Genomic DNA, 19,053 nt, shown 5'->3' with positions numbered 1-19,053 from the left:
TTTGCGGTATAAATATCCTCGGTCATAAATACACAGAGGCTAGATGTTTATCGGGGCCTTCCTGGCAGCCCTGACCCAGCACTCTGGGCAGCCCACACAGCCTCTGCAGTCCTCACCATACTGCCCCTGTCAGCAGCATCGCCAGGTCCTGTGCTGCCCTATGGGGACATGGGCACAGGGACCTGCCCCGTGCCACGGCCCTGGTCCGGTCCCACAGGGCCCTCAGGGGAGAGATGCAGCCTCTGCTGTTACTCCTCTGGAGATGTTGACTCTGTCTGTTTGCTGGCAGGAGCAGGATGGCCTCAGGCCCTGTGCTGTTGTCTGCCACCAGCCCTGTTTGCCGGGCACCCTGGGAACAGGTTTGTGTGGGGACAAAGGGGATTGGGGCTGGCATCCTGGTACCTGCTGTAGTGATGCTGGGCACAACCTTCCTAGTGCTGGAGATCACCCTAGGGACCTGCGCCGCTGGTGTTGTGACTGAGGCACCACAAAGCTGGGGCATGGTGTGTCCCTGGGCTGTGCTGGCGCTGCTCCTTGCGGACGGGCCACCAAGGGGCCACCGTGAGCCAAGCCCAGAGCCACAAGGAGGGTCGGGGCCAGGACCACAATAGAGGGAGGAGCCAGACTACAATGTGGGGTGGAGCTGTGCTGCTGGGGCAGAGCCAGGGCTGCCTGAATGGGAACCAGGCAGAGGCAGGAGCAGCCCCACGGCGTTGGCAAGAGGTCCCATGGGCACAGCACCCATGGGCTGCCCCAGACCAGTCTCTACCTGTCCACAAGTGTCCCAGCACTGCTGCTGTGGAGCCACCCCATGCTGGCACCAGCCTGTGCACACCCGGGTGCATTTGCATCCTCACAGCCCCACCAGTGGGGAGTCCTGGGGTCTGCAGGTTTCTCCTGTGAATAAAGGCTTTCCTATGTACAACCTCTCTGCAGCCAATGGGATGGCATCAAGGGCAGAGCAGCAGCTCCGTGCCTCCACCTGCCCCCATCTCCCTGCTCTGCGCCAGGCTTTTGGTCAATTCCTGCCCCGTCCTTCCTGGACTGTCTATTTCCAGCCCCTGTCCTGCATCCTGCACCTCTCAGGGTGTCCCATTGCTCACTTCCACCTGGTCCTAACCAGCCAGCCCAATCCATGCTGCACATCTTTCCATGACATGGCCCATTGTGAGGCCTCTGAAACCCTCCTGCCACACATGGGGGCTTGAGCATCCTTCTGTGAGAGCCAGCAGCTCCTCTGCAACCCGTGGCTGTGCCAAAAGCATGGGCTGAGCTGGAGGGGGATGCTCTGAAGTGGATGCCGCCTTGAGCAAAGTCTCATTGTGGGGTGGCCACGGGCCTGTGGGCACGCAGGGCTGACAGCACCTTGCAGACGTGTGAGAGGAAACCTCTGGCACATCAGCACCTGGTAAAAGGTCACCAGAATCTGCTCGGAGCCGATTCCCATCACTGTCAAACTGTTCCTGGCTGGCTCAGATCCGTCCTCCTCACCATCTGCAGCCTGGGGTTAATGAGTACCTCCTGGGTACACAACTGGAGGGTCATTAAACAGCAGTTGAACAAGCCGGGGCTGCCAGCAGCACTCAAACAAAGGGGGCTGATTCACTGTTTGCCCTGCAACAATATTTACCATGGCCAGGAGTGAGGGAATGTTTGAGCGGGGCAGGACGTCGCGGCGACGCGGAGACCAGCAGGGGACGGTGGCGGTGCCAGAGAGAGGACCGCGTGCTGCTGCAGTCCTGCCCACTGCGTGTGGCATGGGCACATGTGCCCTGGGCTCTGCAGGGTGTCCCCTGATGTGTCTGTCCACTCTGGAGAGCTGAGGCAGCTCAGTGCCAGGCTCAGTGTGCAGCCTCCCTCATCCTGGCAGCCTGCTCCAGCATCCCTGCTGGTCCATTGTCCTCATCACCTCAGCTTGTTCCCCAGAGAGGCAGGGAGCTGGGGAAAGGTGGGGAAAGCCCTCCCCCAGGAAATATCTGCCTCTAGACCATGGTGTGAGGCTGTTTGTGGCTCAGGGATGCTGTGTGTGATCCGTGTCCCCACTGATCCTCACTTGTCTCCTTTGCTGTCCCCAGAAAGCCATTGGAGGAGGGTTGCATCCCGATTAGCTTACTACCTAATTAGCCCCGACTGAAGATATGTCACATGCGTAGTCAATATGCTCTTGTTTTACATACATGCACACAAACACACATGTGTCAATGCACACACTCAGTGGCCCCAAGGCCAGGACACCCACAGGGGAACATGCTGCATCCCCTGGGAGATGCTAAGACAAGAGAGATGTTCAGCAAAAACGCTGTTTCATGCCAGGGCCTGCCATGCAGCCGGCTTCCCTAACGCAGCAGTGATGGGCTGGGGCATGCAGGCTATACCCTCCCCATGAGCCCTCCAGCCGCTCTGGCTCACAGCCCTCTTGGCACTGCTTGGCACAGCCTTTTCCCACAGCTGTGCCGGCACTGCACCTTGCTGGGGCATCTCTCTGCACCCTGCAGGATCACCCTCCTATCTATACATGGGGATGGGAGCTGCTGGGCTATTGGTGGTCATCAGGATCAGGAAGCTCCCTCCAGCTCACCCCAGCATGTGCCCCCAGCATAGGGACCATGTTGGCCTTGATGCAGCTGCAGTGTGGGTGAGCAGCTGGCAGTGACCCCAGCTTCCTCCACAGCATCCCACTGGTGTGTCTGGACTCACACCCATGGGGCAGGGAAGTCCTGGACAGGTATGGTGGCACTGTGGGTGCTCTGGCCTGGTGAGGGGTGCTGCCTGCCCTGTTCATGGTGCAGCAGCCCACCTGCACACTCCTCCCTGCCCTTGCAGCCTCCTGGGCTGAGGGTGGAGGGGAGCAGATTCCTTTCCAGGTGGAAGATTTATTTCCTCAGGAGCAGTGAATTATTCCCAGCCCATCGCACATGATCCATCTGCCTCTTCATCCACCTGATTGCCAGGCAGCACGGAGCCTGCCTGGTGTGCTGGGTGCACGAGGGTCCTGCTACTGGGTCCAGCCTTGGCTCCCTGTGTCCTTGCAGCCTCACAGAGTGCAGGTAATTCCCACAGGGTTGAAATGTGTTCAAGCACTAGCCATGTAAGCTTGGCTAAAGTGGGGACCCACACCTCCATCTCAAAGGCCTGCGAGTACCCTCAGCATCCACAGCAGTGTGGGAGCTGGTCCCACTTCTCTCCCTGCTCTGCCCTGGTCACTCCCAGGAGCAGCATCCAGCTCAGCCCATGCTCAACCCTGTCCCTGGGCCCCAGCAGCCATAGGTTCCACTATGTGTCACCAGTGGTGTTAGCTGTTGTGTGTCCCCATGCTGGCCCCTGCATAGGGGAGCAGTGTGAGGGGCAACCAGCCCCATGTGTCTTTGTACACTGCGCAGGTATCCATCCCATCCTGAGTGCATCCTGGGCACTAGAAACATGGTGTCCCAAAGCAGGACCTCATGGCTGGATGGGTTTCCCAGCTGGAACCAGAAACCCCAGGCCTGGATGACAATGCTAGGATTTCCCCCACAGCCGACATAATGGGGCTGGGCAGCCGAGCTTGAGACAGGATTCCTGGGTCCCAAGACAGGACTCCTGCGCCTGAGATAAGACTCCTGTGTTCCCAGCCAGGATCCCCTAGCCGAGACATTCCCTTAGTGTGACACTGCAGGCGGGTGGGAATGGCCGGGACTTGCTGAGTTTGGCCCTTTGGTACCCACTCTTTGCCTGGGGCATCCTCATCCACCTGTCTCAGTCGGGGGCAGGAGGAGAGGGGACAAAAGCCTGTCATTACCTGGCCCAGAGAAGCCTCCCTGTGCCCAGAGCCAGCCCCCTGCCCCGCTAATCACAGTCCTTTCATTAGCCAGCCCCTCATTCAGCCCTGATGAAGGGGAACAGCAGGGGATCCCATTAGAGCTGAAATAACAGGCTGGGGCAGGGATCCTGCCCTACCTCTCCTGCCCCCAAGCAAGCATGGATCATAGAATGAGGGGTCTAGTGGGACAATGTGCAGGGCAATAGGGACAAGGTGGGCTTGTTGAGGTCCTTGTGTCCAACAGCCTTACCTTAGACACTGCTTTGATTAGCCACTGCTGGAGCCAGGGAAGGGGTTTTAGATGCTGCCCACGTGTTGCTGCAAGGGATGAGCCCACGCTCTGCTCACCCCTATGTGTGTGTGCCAGGCATGAACAGATCCATGCACATGTGCGTGCAGGTGTGCCAGGCTCTGCCACCCTCTCACACCCAGCAGTAAGTTCCTCCAGTGATGCAAACTGCTGCTATCCAATCTGCCCTACACCATGGCAGGCCCTGGCCCTGCCATCCAACCACGACTGGCTGTGGTGGGCAAAGCTGCATCCCAAATACCCACCTGGGGTGCAGCCTGGCCCCATCCCTGCACTCCTACCCTGCTGCCCTGCAGGGACCATGGGGACCTTTGGGTCTCCCTAACATGACTGTCCCCAACCCATTCCCTGGAATAACTGTGGGGCTGGATGGGACCACATAAGCTGGGTACACCCTGGCTCTGCTGGAGAATCTGGAGTTGTCAGTGGTCCAAAGTTTGGGTCCCCATGTCTGGTGCATCCTCACATTCTGGGTGCCAGCAAAGAGTGGGTACAGGGGGGCAGGCTGCAGGAGCCAGGGCAGAGAAGGGTTATGGTTGCAGCAGGACAATGTTCCCAGTACTTTTCCAGTAGGAGCTAGAGGGCTCATTAACAAGATGTCTTGGCATGGATGGGAGGGACATCATTAGGGATGGAGAGCCAAGCTCAAGGGCCCAGCCTCTGGGCACCACAGGGCTATATCCCTTCTCTGCCAGCCAGGATCTGGCCTCACTTGCTCAGGAAGGAGACCCTGACTCAGCAGTCAATGATGGAGCAGTCACAGCCCCACTCCTCCCTCCCATGGGCTGCTCCAAACCTTTCCCTTCACTTAATTCCTGGGGGTGCATACCTCCCCTACCCCAGCCAAGAGCCCATGTCCCACCTGGTGTGGCCAGGAAGGCCTTGCATGGCCTGGAGGGGATTGTCCCTAGGACAGTCCCCTGGCTGCTGGGGATGCTGAAATGGGTCTGGCATCACCACAGTACCTGAGCCCCATCTCCATCTCTCCCTGAAGGATGCTCTGGCAGTGCCCAGGGCTGGGCAGGGTTGCTGGCTCCATGCTTTCTCCCTTTGGGCTTAACCCAGCACATCTCTTCCACTACACTCCCTGCCTCAGTTTCCCCCTCTACCAGGGCATGAACGGTGGGGCACGGCCTGAGTTGCCCTGGGCAGGCTGCAGTGACAGGGAGGCAGGGCAGGGCTCAGCACAGCGAGCAGCTCCCCTGTGCCCGCCTGTGGCTGTAGATACACCCTCTGCCCAAACACATGTCCTCACTCCTGGTGCAGAGCTGTGGACAAAGAGGTTTTCCATGGGCAGTGTGAATTTGGCCAAAGATCTGGACTCTCCTTAAGGCCAAGCATCCCTGTGTGGCTGGTACCATCATGCACAGTGGCAGGGATAGCCTGGCTCACTGGGGCCATCCCAGCCTGGCTCTGCCTGTCCAGCTCCCAGCCCTGGGGCAGCCCCTGTGCAGTGGGCACCTCATCCCCAGCTCCAGCACTGGGAGATGCCCCTCCTCAACAACACCGATCCCAGGACATCCTCCAAATGGAGGCAAATACACAGCGCCGCACTGCCCGCCCAGGCCTGACTTGTCCATCCAGTCCAGCCACCCCAACCACCCGGCACAGAGGTGGCAGGTTTTTCCCTGGTATGACTCAGTGCCTGCCTGCAGCACTCGCAGCCCCAGTGCCTCACTGCCCGCCCAGCATCACTCAGCAGGGCGGCCACAGCACAGTACAGAGCCATCCAGCGCTGGGGTGGGATGCTGGAGCCCGGGCATGGAGCCAGGGAGGCAGTACAAGGGCCAGGGTGATGCATTGCCCCAGCTTGGTGCTCCAGGAACTTGCCCATCCGGATGGGGAAGAGGCAGGTGCCAAGCAGCCATCCGGGAAATCGCGGCAAGACCCAACATGACTGGCCTGACAGGCTGGGAAACAGCCGGAAAGAGACAGCCTGGCCCCTGTGTCGTGACTTTGGAGCCACTGCTCCTGGGAGAGGCACCAGGAAGGGCTTGGGGCTGGTCCCCAGCTACCTGCTCACACAAGAGCTCACCAACCCACTGGTGGTGCTCACCGAAACACTGCTGCGCACCGGAAGCTGCTGCTAGGGACACTCGCATGTGTGTGCAGGTGGATGGACACATGCCATGACATCGCATGCACCTTGCAGTGCACACTGCTGTGTAACACACACCACCTATGTGCACACCCCCTGCACCCTACTCTACTGCATCCTCCTAGGTGCTATGCACATGCCTGCACACATGCCCCACTTGCATGCGCAGCCTACACACACGCACCTCCTCCAAACTCACTGTGCGTATATCAGTGTCCTCCATACCAAATATGCACCCCACAAATGCCCCCATCTGAAAGCATGTGCAACACTCACACCAATGTATGTCCTATATACATTTCTATGTCACATACACACCATGCGCACCCACCAGATCCATGGGTACTCTACCCAGACCCCACACCATGTACCCCCCTGCCATACATACCTCATGCATGCAACCCCACCATGTGCCCACTCACCTCTTTACCTCTCACCTCCCCTGCCCCATGGCTCAGTTTGGGTTCACATGTGTCATAGGGACAGACATATGGCACACCCCCACGGACACCGCCAGACCACACACACCCCTACCACACGTCCCCACACTCCTTTCCATCCCATATGCAGACTGATCCCCCATCCAGTTGTCCCAGCACAGGGCTGGGGAGGTGCTGTGATGTCCTGTTCGCCTGGACCCGTCCTCCACCCACGTGGCTTCCACACACATGGCCATGTTGTCCCTGGCTCAGCCACCACTGGTACCGGTGCTGATACATGCTGAACATGCTGGTATTGGTGTGAAGCCCATGGCCCCACAGGAGGGCATCCAGGCTGGGGGTCACTGCCATGGTATTCTGGGGGTCACACCTTGCTCCAGCTCTGGGCCAGGTCTCAACAATCCTTGGCACAGGTTTGCCAGGCCCCACAGTAGATCTGGGGAGTGCCACGCTGGGACTGGTGGCACAGTGGCAGGAGAAGCACATGTGCTCCCTGCTGACAGTGAGCCGTCCTGAGGGGCTGCTGGGGAGAATGTAGGGGGGACCCCCATGCACCCCTTCCTCCGCACCCCATCCCCACAACCTCTCTGGTGCCCACTACTACCAGACAAGTGCTTCCCATGTGCCTGACGCCTCTGTCATGGCTACTTTTGCAGATGCCAGGCCAGCCCTAGTGCTGGGGAATGCCACTCCTGGTGTGGTTGGATGGGGATGTGGGGCAGTGCCTGTGGCCCTGAGCAGGGGCCAGGGCTGGGCAGACTGGCTGCCAGCAGGGTGAGGTTGCTGGCAGCACCACTGTGCTCTTCGAAAGAGTCAGGCACCCCAGTGAGCCTGGCAGGAGGCAGCAGGAGGTTAGGGAGGCAGTGCCCGGAGCTGGGAAGCACTGGTGGAGGATGCAAACCCTTTCCATGGGCTCCCTGGGGCAAAGGGTACAAGGGTGGGTGCCCTTCAAGCTCCCCACAGGATGCACTGAAGCATCCCCAGGGCATGGCAGAACCATTTGCCCTGCTGGGGTCTAGGGTGGGAAACCCAGCTCTGGGGCTTGGTAGGGCAGCCTGGAGCATCCTCACAGGGACAGTACCCATGGTGTTGCACGGAGCCATGCGCGGGCACCGGAGCCAGCACAAGCTGGCGGCAGGGCCAGGCGCGGGCAAGGGTTTTGGCAGCAGAGGTGCCGGTGACTCAGAGCTGGCAGGAATGTGGGAAATGCAGCCGGGCTGCGGTGCCACGTGAGGCGCAGGCAGGGCCAGGCCTGCCAGCACGGCCAGGCTCCACGCAGCCACGCTTGGCTGGGGCAGTGAGGGCACCCTGCTGACGAGGCACCGCAGGTAGGCCCTAATTAAGTGTGTGGGTCGTGGGGACGGGTTCAGCTCGCCTTCTTCCGCAGCGTTGAGCAACCACGGTGTGGCTGCCCACCCGCTTGCCCGCAGCTTTTGGGTGCTCAGGGTCCATGTACCCAGGTCCTGCCCGCTGCAGCCCTGCACTGGGTGATGGTGGTCGACGGCAGCTCCATGGGTGGGTGATAGCAGCTGGGCAGGGTGAACCAAAGCTTGCAAGATGGCCAGGAGTGGGAACTGGGGACTCCAGCTCTAGGCTTGTGTCCCCCATTGTGATGTGCTACTGCCCCCTTGCCCATGGATGCTGCCCCGTGCCCTGTGGGACCCCAGCCCAGCCCTCCCCTGGAGCGTTTGCTGCCAAACAGACCTTATGCTGCTGGAAGAAGTTGCCCAGACATCTCCTAGCCCTCCCAGGGTGTCATTTGGATGTGGCATGAGCTGCTTCTCTGCTGCTAAATGCCTCCAACCGCCCCCGGACAGGCAGAGGATGGCTCTGGAAAGCAGCTATTTCTGGTAAGACCCAGAGCACAGGTATTTGGAGGTGATGTTACCTTCAACCAGGGATGGGGAAGACCCCACAAGAGCAGGCAGTGGCAGCAGCTCTTGGGTACCTGCACTCTTCACCTAGGACAGAATTTGTGAGTCCTTCTGGGAAGGGTCAGTGTGTGTCCAAAGAGAAGTGGCCAAGGAATTTGATGCCACAGGGAGAGGGAAAGGCTGTAGAGAGGTGGATCTCAAGTGGTGGCTTTCCTGGAGCATCCCAGGAGTGCAGGCAGGACTCAGGCTGACAGCAGAGGTAAGAATGAGCCTGGCTGCAATCCAGTTAACCACAGTGCTCAGTCACCAGGTCAAAAGCCAGATGAATGAGGCCATTGACTGAGCAACAGGGGCCAAATCCAGGCTGCAAAGTGCAAGGGGGTTGTTGGCATCTTCTCTTCCACGCGAGAGTGTGCTGATGGTCCCCTCCTGGAGCAGGGACAGGTCCTTGGGGCACAGATGGGATGAAGTGTGCAGAGATTTGATGTGAGGGATAGGGGCGCTTGCCTGCTTTTCCCTATCCTACTAAGGGCAGGTTGGAAAGGTGAAGTCCCAGTGGAAAAGTGGTTCAGGAACCAGAGAGCACTCCCATGCGGTAGTCTTACAGCAAGGGAGGTGTTTACAGGCAGGTTTGGGTGCCTGGAAAAGTGGATGTGAGCCAAGAAGTGATGCTGTAGCTGGGGTAGGACATCTGGGGGCAGAGGGCACCCTTCGGGCCACGGGCAGTGAAAGGCAGAAGGGCATGAAGCTGCGGGGTCAAAGTGAGTCAGGAGCGAGTCACGGCCAAACAAAAAGTGAGATGCTCGGATAAGAACCGCAGCTGACTCAGTTTCCACCTCTTCCAGAGGGTGACCACAGGGAATGGCCGGGGACCAGCTGGAACCCCCCTTTTCTTGGAGCCAGCACTGGAAGGAAGCGGCAATTGCACACCCTTTGGGACCTGAGAGCCCAGACATGTTAGCGGGAGCTGCACCAACTGCTGCCAAGGGCCCCCATCCAGTGCTGGTGTCTTGAGGCATGGAGGGTCCCAGGGGATCCCAGGAGCCAGCCTGGGAACCTGAGCTCAGAGCTCATACCTTCCTGAAGAGCTGAAGAAGAAGCTGTTTGAATTAAATAGGAGAGATTTCCCCCTTATTAGCGGGCTATTAATCACATTCAGTTTTTTTTTAAATGGAGCTGTTGCACAACAGGTTGAGTAACAGCCTAATAACAGGCTGTAAATCTCAGTTTGCTCTCCGGGAGATTACAGATGTTAATAACAGATAATGAGCCACAACTCACGAGCTGCTCCTCTCCCCCGCCCCTTTGATCCCTCTGCTCTGCCCCTCGCTGTACTCAGCCTCCAGGATGGAGCAGGGCTGCAGGAGACCCCCAAAAATGCAAACCAAGAGGTTTATCCAGCACCACCACCAGCACCACCACCAGCACCACCAGCAGAGTTGGGGTCCAACGGCCCAGTCCTGCCTGCAGAAACCAGCCCCCACTAAACCCAGCTTCTCCTGCAGCCCCCTACCACCACCCATGCTGTCACCCCACACCTGTCTAGAGCAGGTTTTAGGGTCCATGGCCCCATGCGCTGGTTCATGCGACTCATCTTTAGCTGTGGGAGCACAGGGAGCAGCATCAGTGCACCCAAGGCTGTACTCTTGCAGCCTGGGGGAGCTGGCTGAGAGCTGCTGCAGGTCCCCAGGAGCTTGGGTGCCTGCAGGACTTGTGCAGGATGGCTGGGCAGGCAGGGCTTGGCCCCTGCTCTGACTGCTGCCAGACCCTGGGCATAACTCTTCCCATCCCATGTCCTCCCTGCTGCAATCACCTCAGGGTTCTGGGCCTCATGCATGCTCAGGGCTGCTCTTGGGCTTGCTACCACCCTGGACATGGTGAGACCAGAGCATATCGCGCACGATGAGAGCCTGTTGCACTGAGACAGGTAGCAGCTTGCTGCAGCAGAGCTGTGCAGGGGAGCTAGCCCCTGCGAAACCTGCTGGGGAGGTTTCCAAACCCATCCCCTCCCCACCTCCTGCCTGCTGCCCCATCCCTACCTAGGGCCCCCTTCCTAAAATGGGGACTGACCACCAACGTGACTTTCCATCCTGGATGCGTGCACGTGCTGCCTGCATCCTTCCTCTGGGATACATACACAACACACCCCTGCAAGCCCTGGGGCAGCCAGACACTGCTCTGGGGACAGGGACAGTCCCAAAAGGGCTCCCCCTCTCCCTGCCCCATGCACTGGCTGGCAGCAGGAGTCTGGAGGGACCCTGCAGAAGGGGTTGAGTGTGTATTGCCCCCAGAGGACTTTCTCCTGCTCCTGACTTGAATCAGACACCACAAAGCATAGGAGGAGGGTGACAGTGGTGCAGCCTTTGCCATAGGGTGTGGTGTGGTCCCTCCATCCTCAGGTTCAAGAGACATCTCACACAGGTGGCAGCCATCCCCACCAGCATCCTCCCAGCACCCTGCAGGGTATCGGCCCGCAGCTGCTGCTATATAGAGCACAGAGGGGCTGGCAGGAGGCATGGGACAGGGTGCAGGAGTCACCCAGCAGGTAGGGCTGGTGAGGGCAGTGAGTCAGTGTCAGCTTTCCCTACCAGGGTGGGACTGCCACAGTCACCCAGTGTCCTGCCACACTCACCATGCACACCGGGCAGCACTGAGCAGGTGGCAGGCATAGCAAAACCTGCTCCCCTGCCCGGGATTCCTTCCTGAGGGCTCCTCGGCCCATCCCCACCTCCAGCAGGTCAAATCAGGCACGGTGCAGGCAGTGGTGGGGCCCCATCCCTTGTGCAGGCACTTGATGTTCCTCATCCTGATCCGTACAAAGGGGTGCAGAGGGTTGGGAGTTGCTGGCTCCCCCCAGTGCCGTCAGTTATGGTGGAGAAGGATGGTTATGGAGAAGGATGGGGCAGCAGCTGTGCTTGCTGTGAGAGCCGACTGCTGGCCAGGAGCTGTGAGCCAGCTCCCTGCATGGCACTAAGCCAGCGCAGGCAGTGCTCCTGTGGTACTGCAGAGGTATCCTTGTGTCCCTTCAGGAGCACCATGCCATCTCTCCAGCAGACCTGGGACACTGATAGAGATGGACACCAGGAAAGCTGTAGCCAGGACCCCATCCAGACAAGGCTTGGTTTCCAGCACCTGCCTATGGCAAGGATTATTCAATGACCCAAAGGGGCTTTCCTGTCCTGACCTGGAGGCACAGTGCCACCAGCACATTAGCACATGGGACCACATCTCTGCATGGCTACCTTGGGCCATGGGGCAGTGTCCTCTCTGCACACAGGGAAGGTGCTCTGGAGGAGCCCTGGATGGTGCATAGAGTATAAGCAAGGAGGAAAGCACTTTTCAAGAGGAGAAGATGCCGGTGGAGCTACAAGCACACCTTGGAAGATGCAGCAACCACGGCCAGGCCACCTTGGGGTGCTGGCCATCCCACACAGCCCAGCCTTCAGCACCCAGCACCCCGTTAGGTGGATGTCAAGCAGTGCTCTCCTGGTATTTGGCAACGAGGCTGCCGGCCCTTTCCCTAGGGACACCTCACAGCGGGATGAGGACGGTGCCACTCCCTGGCACAGGGAATGTGGACCGGGGCTGCTCCAGCCAGTTTCCTTTAGGATGTTGTTACTAACCCCCACATGAGTCACAGTGTTTGTGGGTGCTCCTGGCTCCGGGTGGGTGGTGGGGGCTGCACCCCTCCCCAGCCTGTCCATGGCCACATTCCTCCACAACATGCATGGGGACCAGAGCTCCTCCATGCTGGTCTATAGGGAGGGAATCCTCAGCAGCAGAGTGCTGGAGCAGGGTGCAGACATAAAGGTATCCCCATCGCGGCACCCAGGGAGGGCTGACGCCCCTTCTCCATCCCTGCTCCTTGGGCTTTCCCGCGGCCAGGGGCTGCCTTGAGCGGCGTGACAACCACCGAGGCGGTGATGAAAGTCGGAGGAGGGGAGGTTTGTGGCCGGGAGGATGCTATAAGAGAGCCCGGGACCTTTGATATGCAGAAGCCTCCGGCCCCTCTGATTGCATTAGCGGGTTTAGTGCCCGAGCAAGCGCCGAGCCCCCGCTATCAGGAGCTGCTCAAGGGCCCAGGTCCTATTTTAGATGCAAATGGCCCCGCAATTGTGGACTTGGAGGGGAGAAGAACTCCAAAATCACCGCCGGGTGGAAGCAGACCTGGCTGGAGACAAAAGGGTTCCCAGGGGCCTTGAGTGGCCCCGTAATCACCGCACTGATGGCTCAGGTGCGGAGCATCTCAGCCTCGATAGCTTCCCGGAACCAGCCTCTTTATGGGAAGTGCACATTCCCGGAGGAATCTCTCACCATTCCCACTGCCACCCCCGGCTGCCCGCTTGTCCCCTTGCCTGCCACTAATGTCCCCAGGGCAGGCGGGTCCTACCCCAGGGCTGGAGCTCGGCTCTGCTCTTGGCTTTGAAGTGCATCAGATTGGGCTAATGGGGAGATGTGTCCATCAAACTCGCACACAGAGAGGCTGGGGGAGGCGACCCCCATCCAGGTTCAGGGGAGGTGACCAGGCATGGCTGGAGCCCCCTTGGTATTCCCCCAGACCCTGTGCCCACTGTGGCCCCATTTGTACCAGGTGAGCTGGAGCAGACTCGCCATATTTGAGCCAATTCAGCAGTATCCTGACTCTAAATCCACCCAAGCACTCAGAGCAATGCTGGGCCACAGTCCTGCTGGGATGTGGCAGCCGCCAACACTCTGAGGCAGCAAGGAAGACTTTTCTGCTCCTGGTCCAAGCACCATCCTGGTACTGCTCTAGTGGCCCCAGGGCACCTTGTGGCACCTCACATCCCCATCCCCTAAGCTGCTCCGGCCCTTCCCTTGGGCCGGGGGGTGTTGGGGAGCTGCCCCATGGCTCCCTACTCCTGGGCTATAAGCCTGTGAGGGCAGGGTTCCCAAAGGGCTTGGTGTGGGGAGTGCCTGGGATGTGGGCCTGGGTCCCCTTCTGCTGAGAAGCAGCCAAAAAAACAGCTTCACATTGCTGCCCAGTTACATGGAGAGCTACACAGAGCCTCACTGCAGCCCCATAGAAACTCTGCCTACCATCCAGCAGCCCCAGCCCCAGAGCAGAATAAGGGATGTGGGGCCATGCATGGGGTGCAGTGTTGGAGTCAGGATGGTCTTACCCCTGGAGATCCCCTGTCCAACCCCCCCAGCTCTCCTTACCCCGTGGTGTGGGCTCAGCCATGGCCTGGACCACAACTCCCCCCCACCCCAGTCCAGCAGCCCACTAACCCGAATACGAGCCATGAGTTCAGTCAGGCACCTTTCATTCCACATCTCTGGGGTGGGAGATGGATACAGGGGGCCATGGGACTTTCTCAGGGCTGATGGCCACCTGGACAGTGTGTAGGGTGCCAGGTGAGGCAGGAGGGACTGAACTGGCATGGTGGGGAACAGAGGACCTCAGGGTCTCAGTGCCTCATGGTCACCATCACTTTCCAAAACAAGGAGACAGGCAGGCAGGTGCACGGGGCACAGCCTCTGCATCCATCCTGCAAAACCACATGGCTTTGCTTTGATGTAGGTGGAAAATTCCCTGTTTGTTCAGGAATCTGAGGGGCCGGAGGCTCCAACACTGGCTGCGCTCGGTGAGGGATTAAAAGCGTGTTTTGCTGGAAAGATTTTTCCTCTCCTGACTGGGGAGGTGACATCCGAACCTTATTTTCCTTTCCGCGCTGGGACACCCGCCAGTGCAGCCAAGTGGTCCCCGGAGAGCCACAGGACACAGCGGCTGTGCCGAGACCCTCGATGGCACTTGGGATGGCTGGCACGTGGGAATAGAGGCAGGGAAGATGGAGCCGAGGAAAACGGAGGCCGTTAGAGGCTGAGTTTGGGCTCGGGGCTATTTGCCTGTAGCTTGAACACACACCGAGGTCGGGCAGGGATCCGGCTCGGCTGTGGATGTTAAAATAGCACCTCCAGTGCCAAGGACCCTCCTACTCTGCCACGGGCTGGGTGGATCCCGGCCCCGCTGTGCACCTTGCTTTGCTGGTGATGTGCTGCACGCCCGGCCGGCTCCGCTCCAGCACCGCAGCCGCTGTAGGGCTGGGAGGCAGGGAGAGGTGTGCTGCTGCTGCTCCTGCACCAGCACAGGGACAAACAGCCCCTGGCCACCCCCAGCACTGTCTGGTCAGGGGACACATCCTCTGGGCAGGGTGCTGGGCTCCAGCCCCAGAAGCACAGCGCCCTGGAACAGGTGGAGAAGAGCATCCTCATCTCCTGGCATCACCCCCAGCAGCTGGGGTCCCAGGGACCGTTCATCTCAGGGTGGTGGTCCCTGCTTTGGGGCCCTTCACCCCCAGGGTGCTGTTAGGGACCGCATTTGCGGGAAGGCAGTGCGCCTCCTGCCTGCTTCCTGCAGGGCATCTAAGGGCAGGAGCAAACTGGGATTGCCGCACCAGAGCCACCCAGGGAGCGAGGAGGAGAGAATGTGTGCATGCTGAGGCTGGGAAATCTCAGGCTTCCCCCTAATCCCTCCCCTGGAGCACTGCCTTGCTATCCCACTGCTCACGAACAGCAACTGAGTCCCCTCAGGATCAAAACCTTGTGAGAACCTGCCCTCCGAGGCACCTGCTGCCCTGCCAGCTCTGCAGAAAGCTCGGGCATTGAAGGCTATGATAAGGATCTTCCTCTGTCTTCTCAGGTGTAGGTGCTGCCCTGGGGAACACTGGCAGCCAAGCACAGGCTCTGCTGGAGCCGGGATGCTGCGGCTCTGAGTCGACTGACTGTGGCACCTGCAGCACTGCACACGTGTGTGTACATTCACCTGCAATGAGCTTGGGAGCTTCCCGAAGGTTATGCTTGTGCCACAAAGCTTCAAATGTTAATGGCTGCTCCAAGGCAAGCCCTGTCCATCCCCAGAGCATCTGCATCCCCAGCAAAAGGCAGGATTCAGCCTCTGGCTCTGCAGTGATCTTTCTTCATCCCTCTCTTGACTGTCCAGATTTGCCTCTGTCCATCCTTGGACCAAAAGCACGCAGAGATTCCCTCCATCCCCACTGTCTCCACTGTCCCTCGTGGACACCGGTACTGCCAGCACAGCCAGAGTAGGCGAAGCAGCTGGCTCTCTCCGAGTGACTCATGCTGAAATACATGACGTTCACCATAGTTCAGGACTTTTGGCTTGGATGAGAAAAACACCAGGGCGTAAGAAAGTTTCTTTACAAGTTCCTCTTAAAACACTGGAGGGACTCCTCCTCCCACTTGCTCACACTCTACTTTTTGGGGGAGAAAAGTAGCATTCTTAATTAAAAAAAAAAATCCTTTTTATCATTTATAAGGTAAAAACAGACAATTAAGCAAAATGTTTTGCCTTGATTTATATATAAAAAAAACCAAAATGAAGACCACCTGGGTCGATCCCAAACAGCTCCCAGCTGCACAGAGCTGCTCCAGCCAAGCCTTCGTGGCCCAAGGAGCCACGCTGTGCCCTCTTGCCCACAGGGCCATGCCATGACCATGCCGGGCAGCGCTGCCCGTGCTGGCGCAGCGATCCCGGCAGCCCGGCGTGGTTTCGCTGCTGCGTTTGCTCGCAGGGTTATCTGCTCCGGAGCTGGTGTTGGTTTTGGCACGCAGCGCCGGGACCACACCTACTATTTAAATACCACAGCTCGGAGGGGAAAGGGAAAGAAAAAAAATGAGGGAAAGAAAGAAAACGAATATGAAATGTTTGTTGCGGTTTGGAGATACACACACACACATGCACACACAACACAAACACATCAGCCCGGCTCCGGGTCGCTGGCAGCCGAGGAAGGAAGACTCGGGCTAAGATTGTCTTCAAACCCATGCTGGTGGGAGGGAAACCCTTTGGGCCAAAATTAGTTCCTGCCACATGCCAAGCCAAAGCCTGCTGTCACCCGGGCTGGGAAAGCCGGGGCAGCCCCGGTGGCACAGCCAGGGCTAGGGAGCCATGCCAGCACATCCCGGGTGGCTGCCCTCCTGCTGGGCTAAGAAAGGTTGGAGACCGGGTGCCAGAGGTGAAAATCCCCATGGAGGCAGCCCTGATGGGGACGAGAGGGTTATCCCTCTGCAGCACCCTGGAATAGCAGGTCCTAGAGACACCCATTGAGGTGACAGCACTCATAGTGGGGCTGGGTAGGCAGGGACAGAGACAGGCAGCACCTCCACTCGGTGCTGGCATGGGATAAATAGGCACCCAGCAGCTGGGGCTGGAAACAGGGATGGGTGTCCCATGGGAGCAGGTGCTCCAGACACCCTCTTGCCTTTGGGACCAAGAGGCATCTGGGATGGACTTGTTGACAATGTGACCCTACCACTGGCACAGTGGTGGATGGGAAGTGGCGCCATTTACCACCTGTCTTTGCTCAGCTCACCTGGGGCAGGTCCCGCTTCCCCTTCCCCAGTATTGGCCCTGGAAAGGTAGCTGCAGGCATGAAACAGCAGCAAGCTGTCCCAAGGGGCGCTGGGTGGCCGTGTTGTTCTGTGCCAAGCCGTGCCACGCAGCGAGGCCTGCCGAGGCGGCTGAGCAGGTGGATTACCGCCACCTTCCTTTCTCCAGACTCCTTCCCGAAGAAGTTTTCCCGATGATCTCACTGGATGCACATTTCCAAATCATTTGGTTGATTGTTTCATCATCGGAGGTCAATTACAGAGAAGGCGAGTTCCTGTCACCCCACTCTGAACCCCTTCACTGCCAGAGCCCCAGAACAAAGGGAGGAATTGGGCTTGGGCTCGGCCAGCTTGGATTCCCATTTGATTATTTCCAACAAGGGAGCAAATCTATTTTGGAGCCGGTATTCCCAAGGGATGAGCTCACCAGCACAGAGCATGAGCAGGGTTGGGGAAAAAAAAATACAGCCTTTTGTAATATGTTGCAAACCTATTTACTACCAGGGTAATTAAATGCCACTTCCTGGAGCGGAATGAAGCAGCTTTATGTAATGATGGCACAAAGGGATTTGCTCCCGATGCGAGGCGGCTGCTGCCAGAAGTGTCTGTGTGTGTTGCAGGTGGGAGGATGCATTTCCACAGGCTGCACGTGGGCAATTGCACCTTGGCATCCATGTGTGGATGCTGTGATCCAGGGCTGATGTCCCACTCTGGAATAGGTGGCCTTGGTGCAGTGCATGTCCCGGGGGCAGTGGATGGCAGCAGGGCAGCTATTTTGTGCAATGCTCTGCAGTGTGTGATTTACACCTGCGAGGCGGCTGCGGTCTGCATGGGAGGAATAACAAAATCAGATGTGCTGGAAAACAACCTCCACACAGAGCAGGATGGCTTCCCAGCTCCCTGTGTGTCCTGCTGTCCCCTGCACTGTCCCCCTCTGCCTCTCACCAGGGCTGTGTCTCCATGGATGCCAGTGACTCATGGCACAGCCCGTTTGCTCAGCTCCACACCACAGCTCCCATAGGACAGTCATTCCTGTATTGGGGCGGCAGTGCCACGCGTACCATGGCCACACCAGTGCCCAGCCTCCGGGGCCAGCCGGGTTTTCTCTGGGCTGGGAAATGGCGTGAAGCAGGGCTGGCCAGCACTTTCCCTGCCTCTGTGCAAGGCAAGGGAGGTTTTCCCCACCCATTAAGAGTGTGAGTTCGTTGGAGACTCAATACCTTAGAGTATGACTTGGAAGGAGGGATGGAGGCTGCTCGGAAAAGAGTGGTGGATTTTACCTGGATTAGTTGAAACTTTTGCAGCTGAATTGCTCATACATGATGTACAGCTGTTAATCCCCAGCGCACAAGAGAAGGGCTTTAATGTGCACAACCCCTGTGCTACGCAGCCGTACTACGATGCCTACTGTGAAACTCTCTGTGTATCCTGCCGGCTCTGTGTCTTGGGCTGTTTTTGTAAAGATAAATCAGAATTAGTGGGAAAAGTATCCTGCACTCTTCCTGGCCACCCCTGCTGCCCACAAGGAACCAGAAACCACCAATTCCTCCTTTTACTCCTGGAGCTGCTGGGGTGGCACAGGTCTTCTCCAGCGTGGGTACTGGTGACAGCCAAAGTGCATGCTTCCCACAGCCATGGTCCAGACCCAGTTTTTGTGGATGGAGCTGTGGAATATCACTGGGTCATAGGGCAAGATGTGGCCCTGGGCTGGCACGTGAGTGCACCCATTCACACATGAGGCCACTGCTGCGAGGACTGGCTGGACACCTCGAGCATGTTGTGCTACCAATGGAGGCTGTGGTGTGTTACAGGTTGGGACATCTCTAGGCACCGTACTGGGTATGATGTCCTCTCCAAGCTGGGGGATACCCCATCCATTGCAGTGACGGACCCCGTGGCTCTGTGCAGAGCCCGGTGCTTTCAGTTTTCCTGAACCAGTGAAAGTTAAGCAGTGGAGGAAAAACGTTGCTGTATGTTATAGAGGAAGAGAGGTAAAAAGGGCAGGAAATTTGCACCATGTCCATTTCCCCTTGGCCCCCGGCCGCTGCTCATTCCGGATTCGGGATTTGCGTAGGCAGAGTTAAAAATAACAGGGGTATATAAAGAAGGACGGCAAGGGCTGCGCTGGACCCGCAGCCGCCAGGGCACAGGCAGGCAGCAGG

This window comes from Pezoporus flaviventris, unplaced genomic scaffold (assembly GCF_033815535.1).
Source record: "Pezoporus flaviventris isolate CSIRO_AGI_PZ_B2104156 unplaced genomic scaffold, CSIRO_AGI_Pfla_v1 ptg000013l, whole genome shotgun sequence".
Lineage (NCBI taxonomy): Eukaryota > Metazoa > Chordata > Aves > Psittaciformes > Psittacidae > Pezoporus > Pezoporus flaviventris.
Note: the sequence above shows the minus strand (reverse complement) of the source record.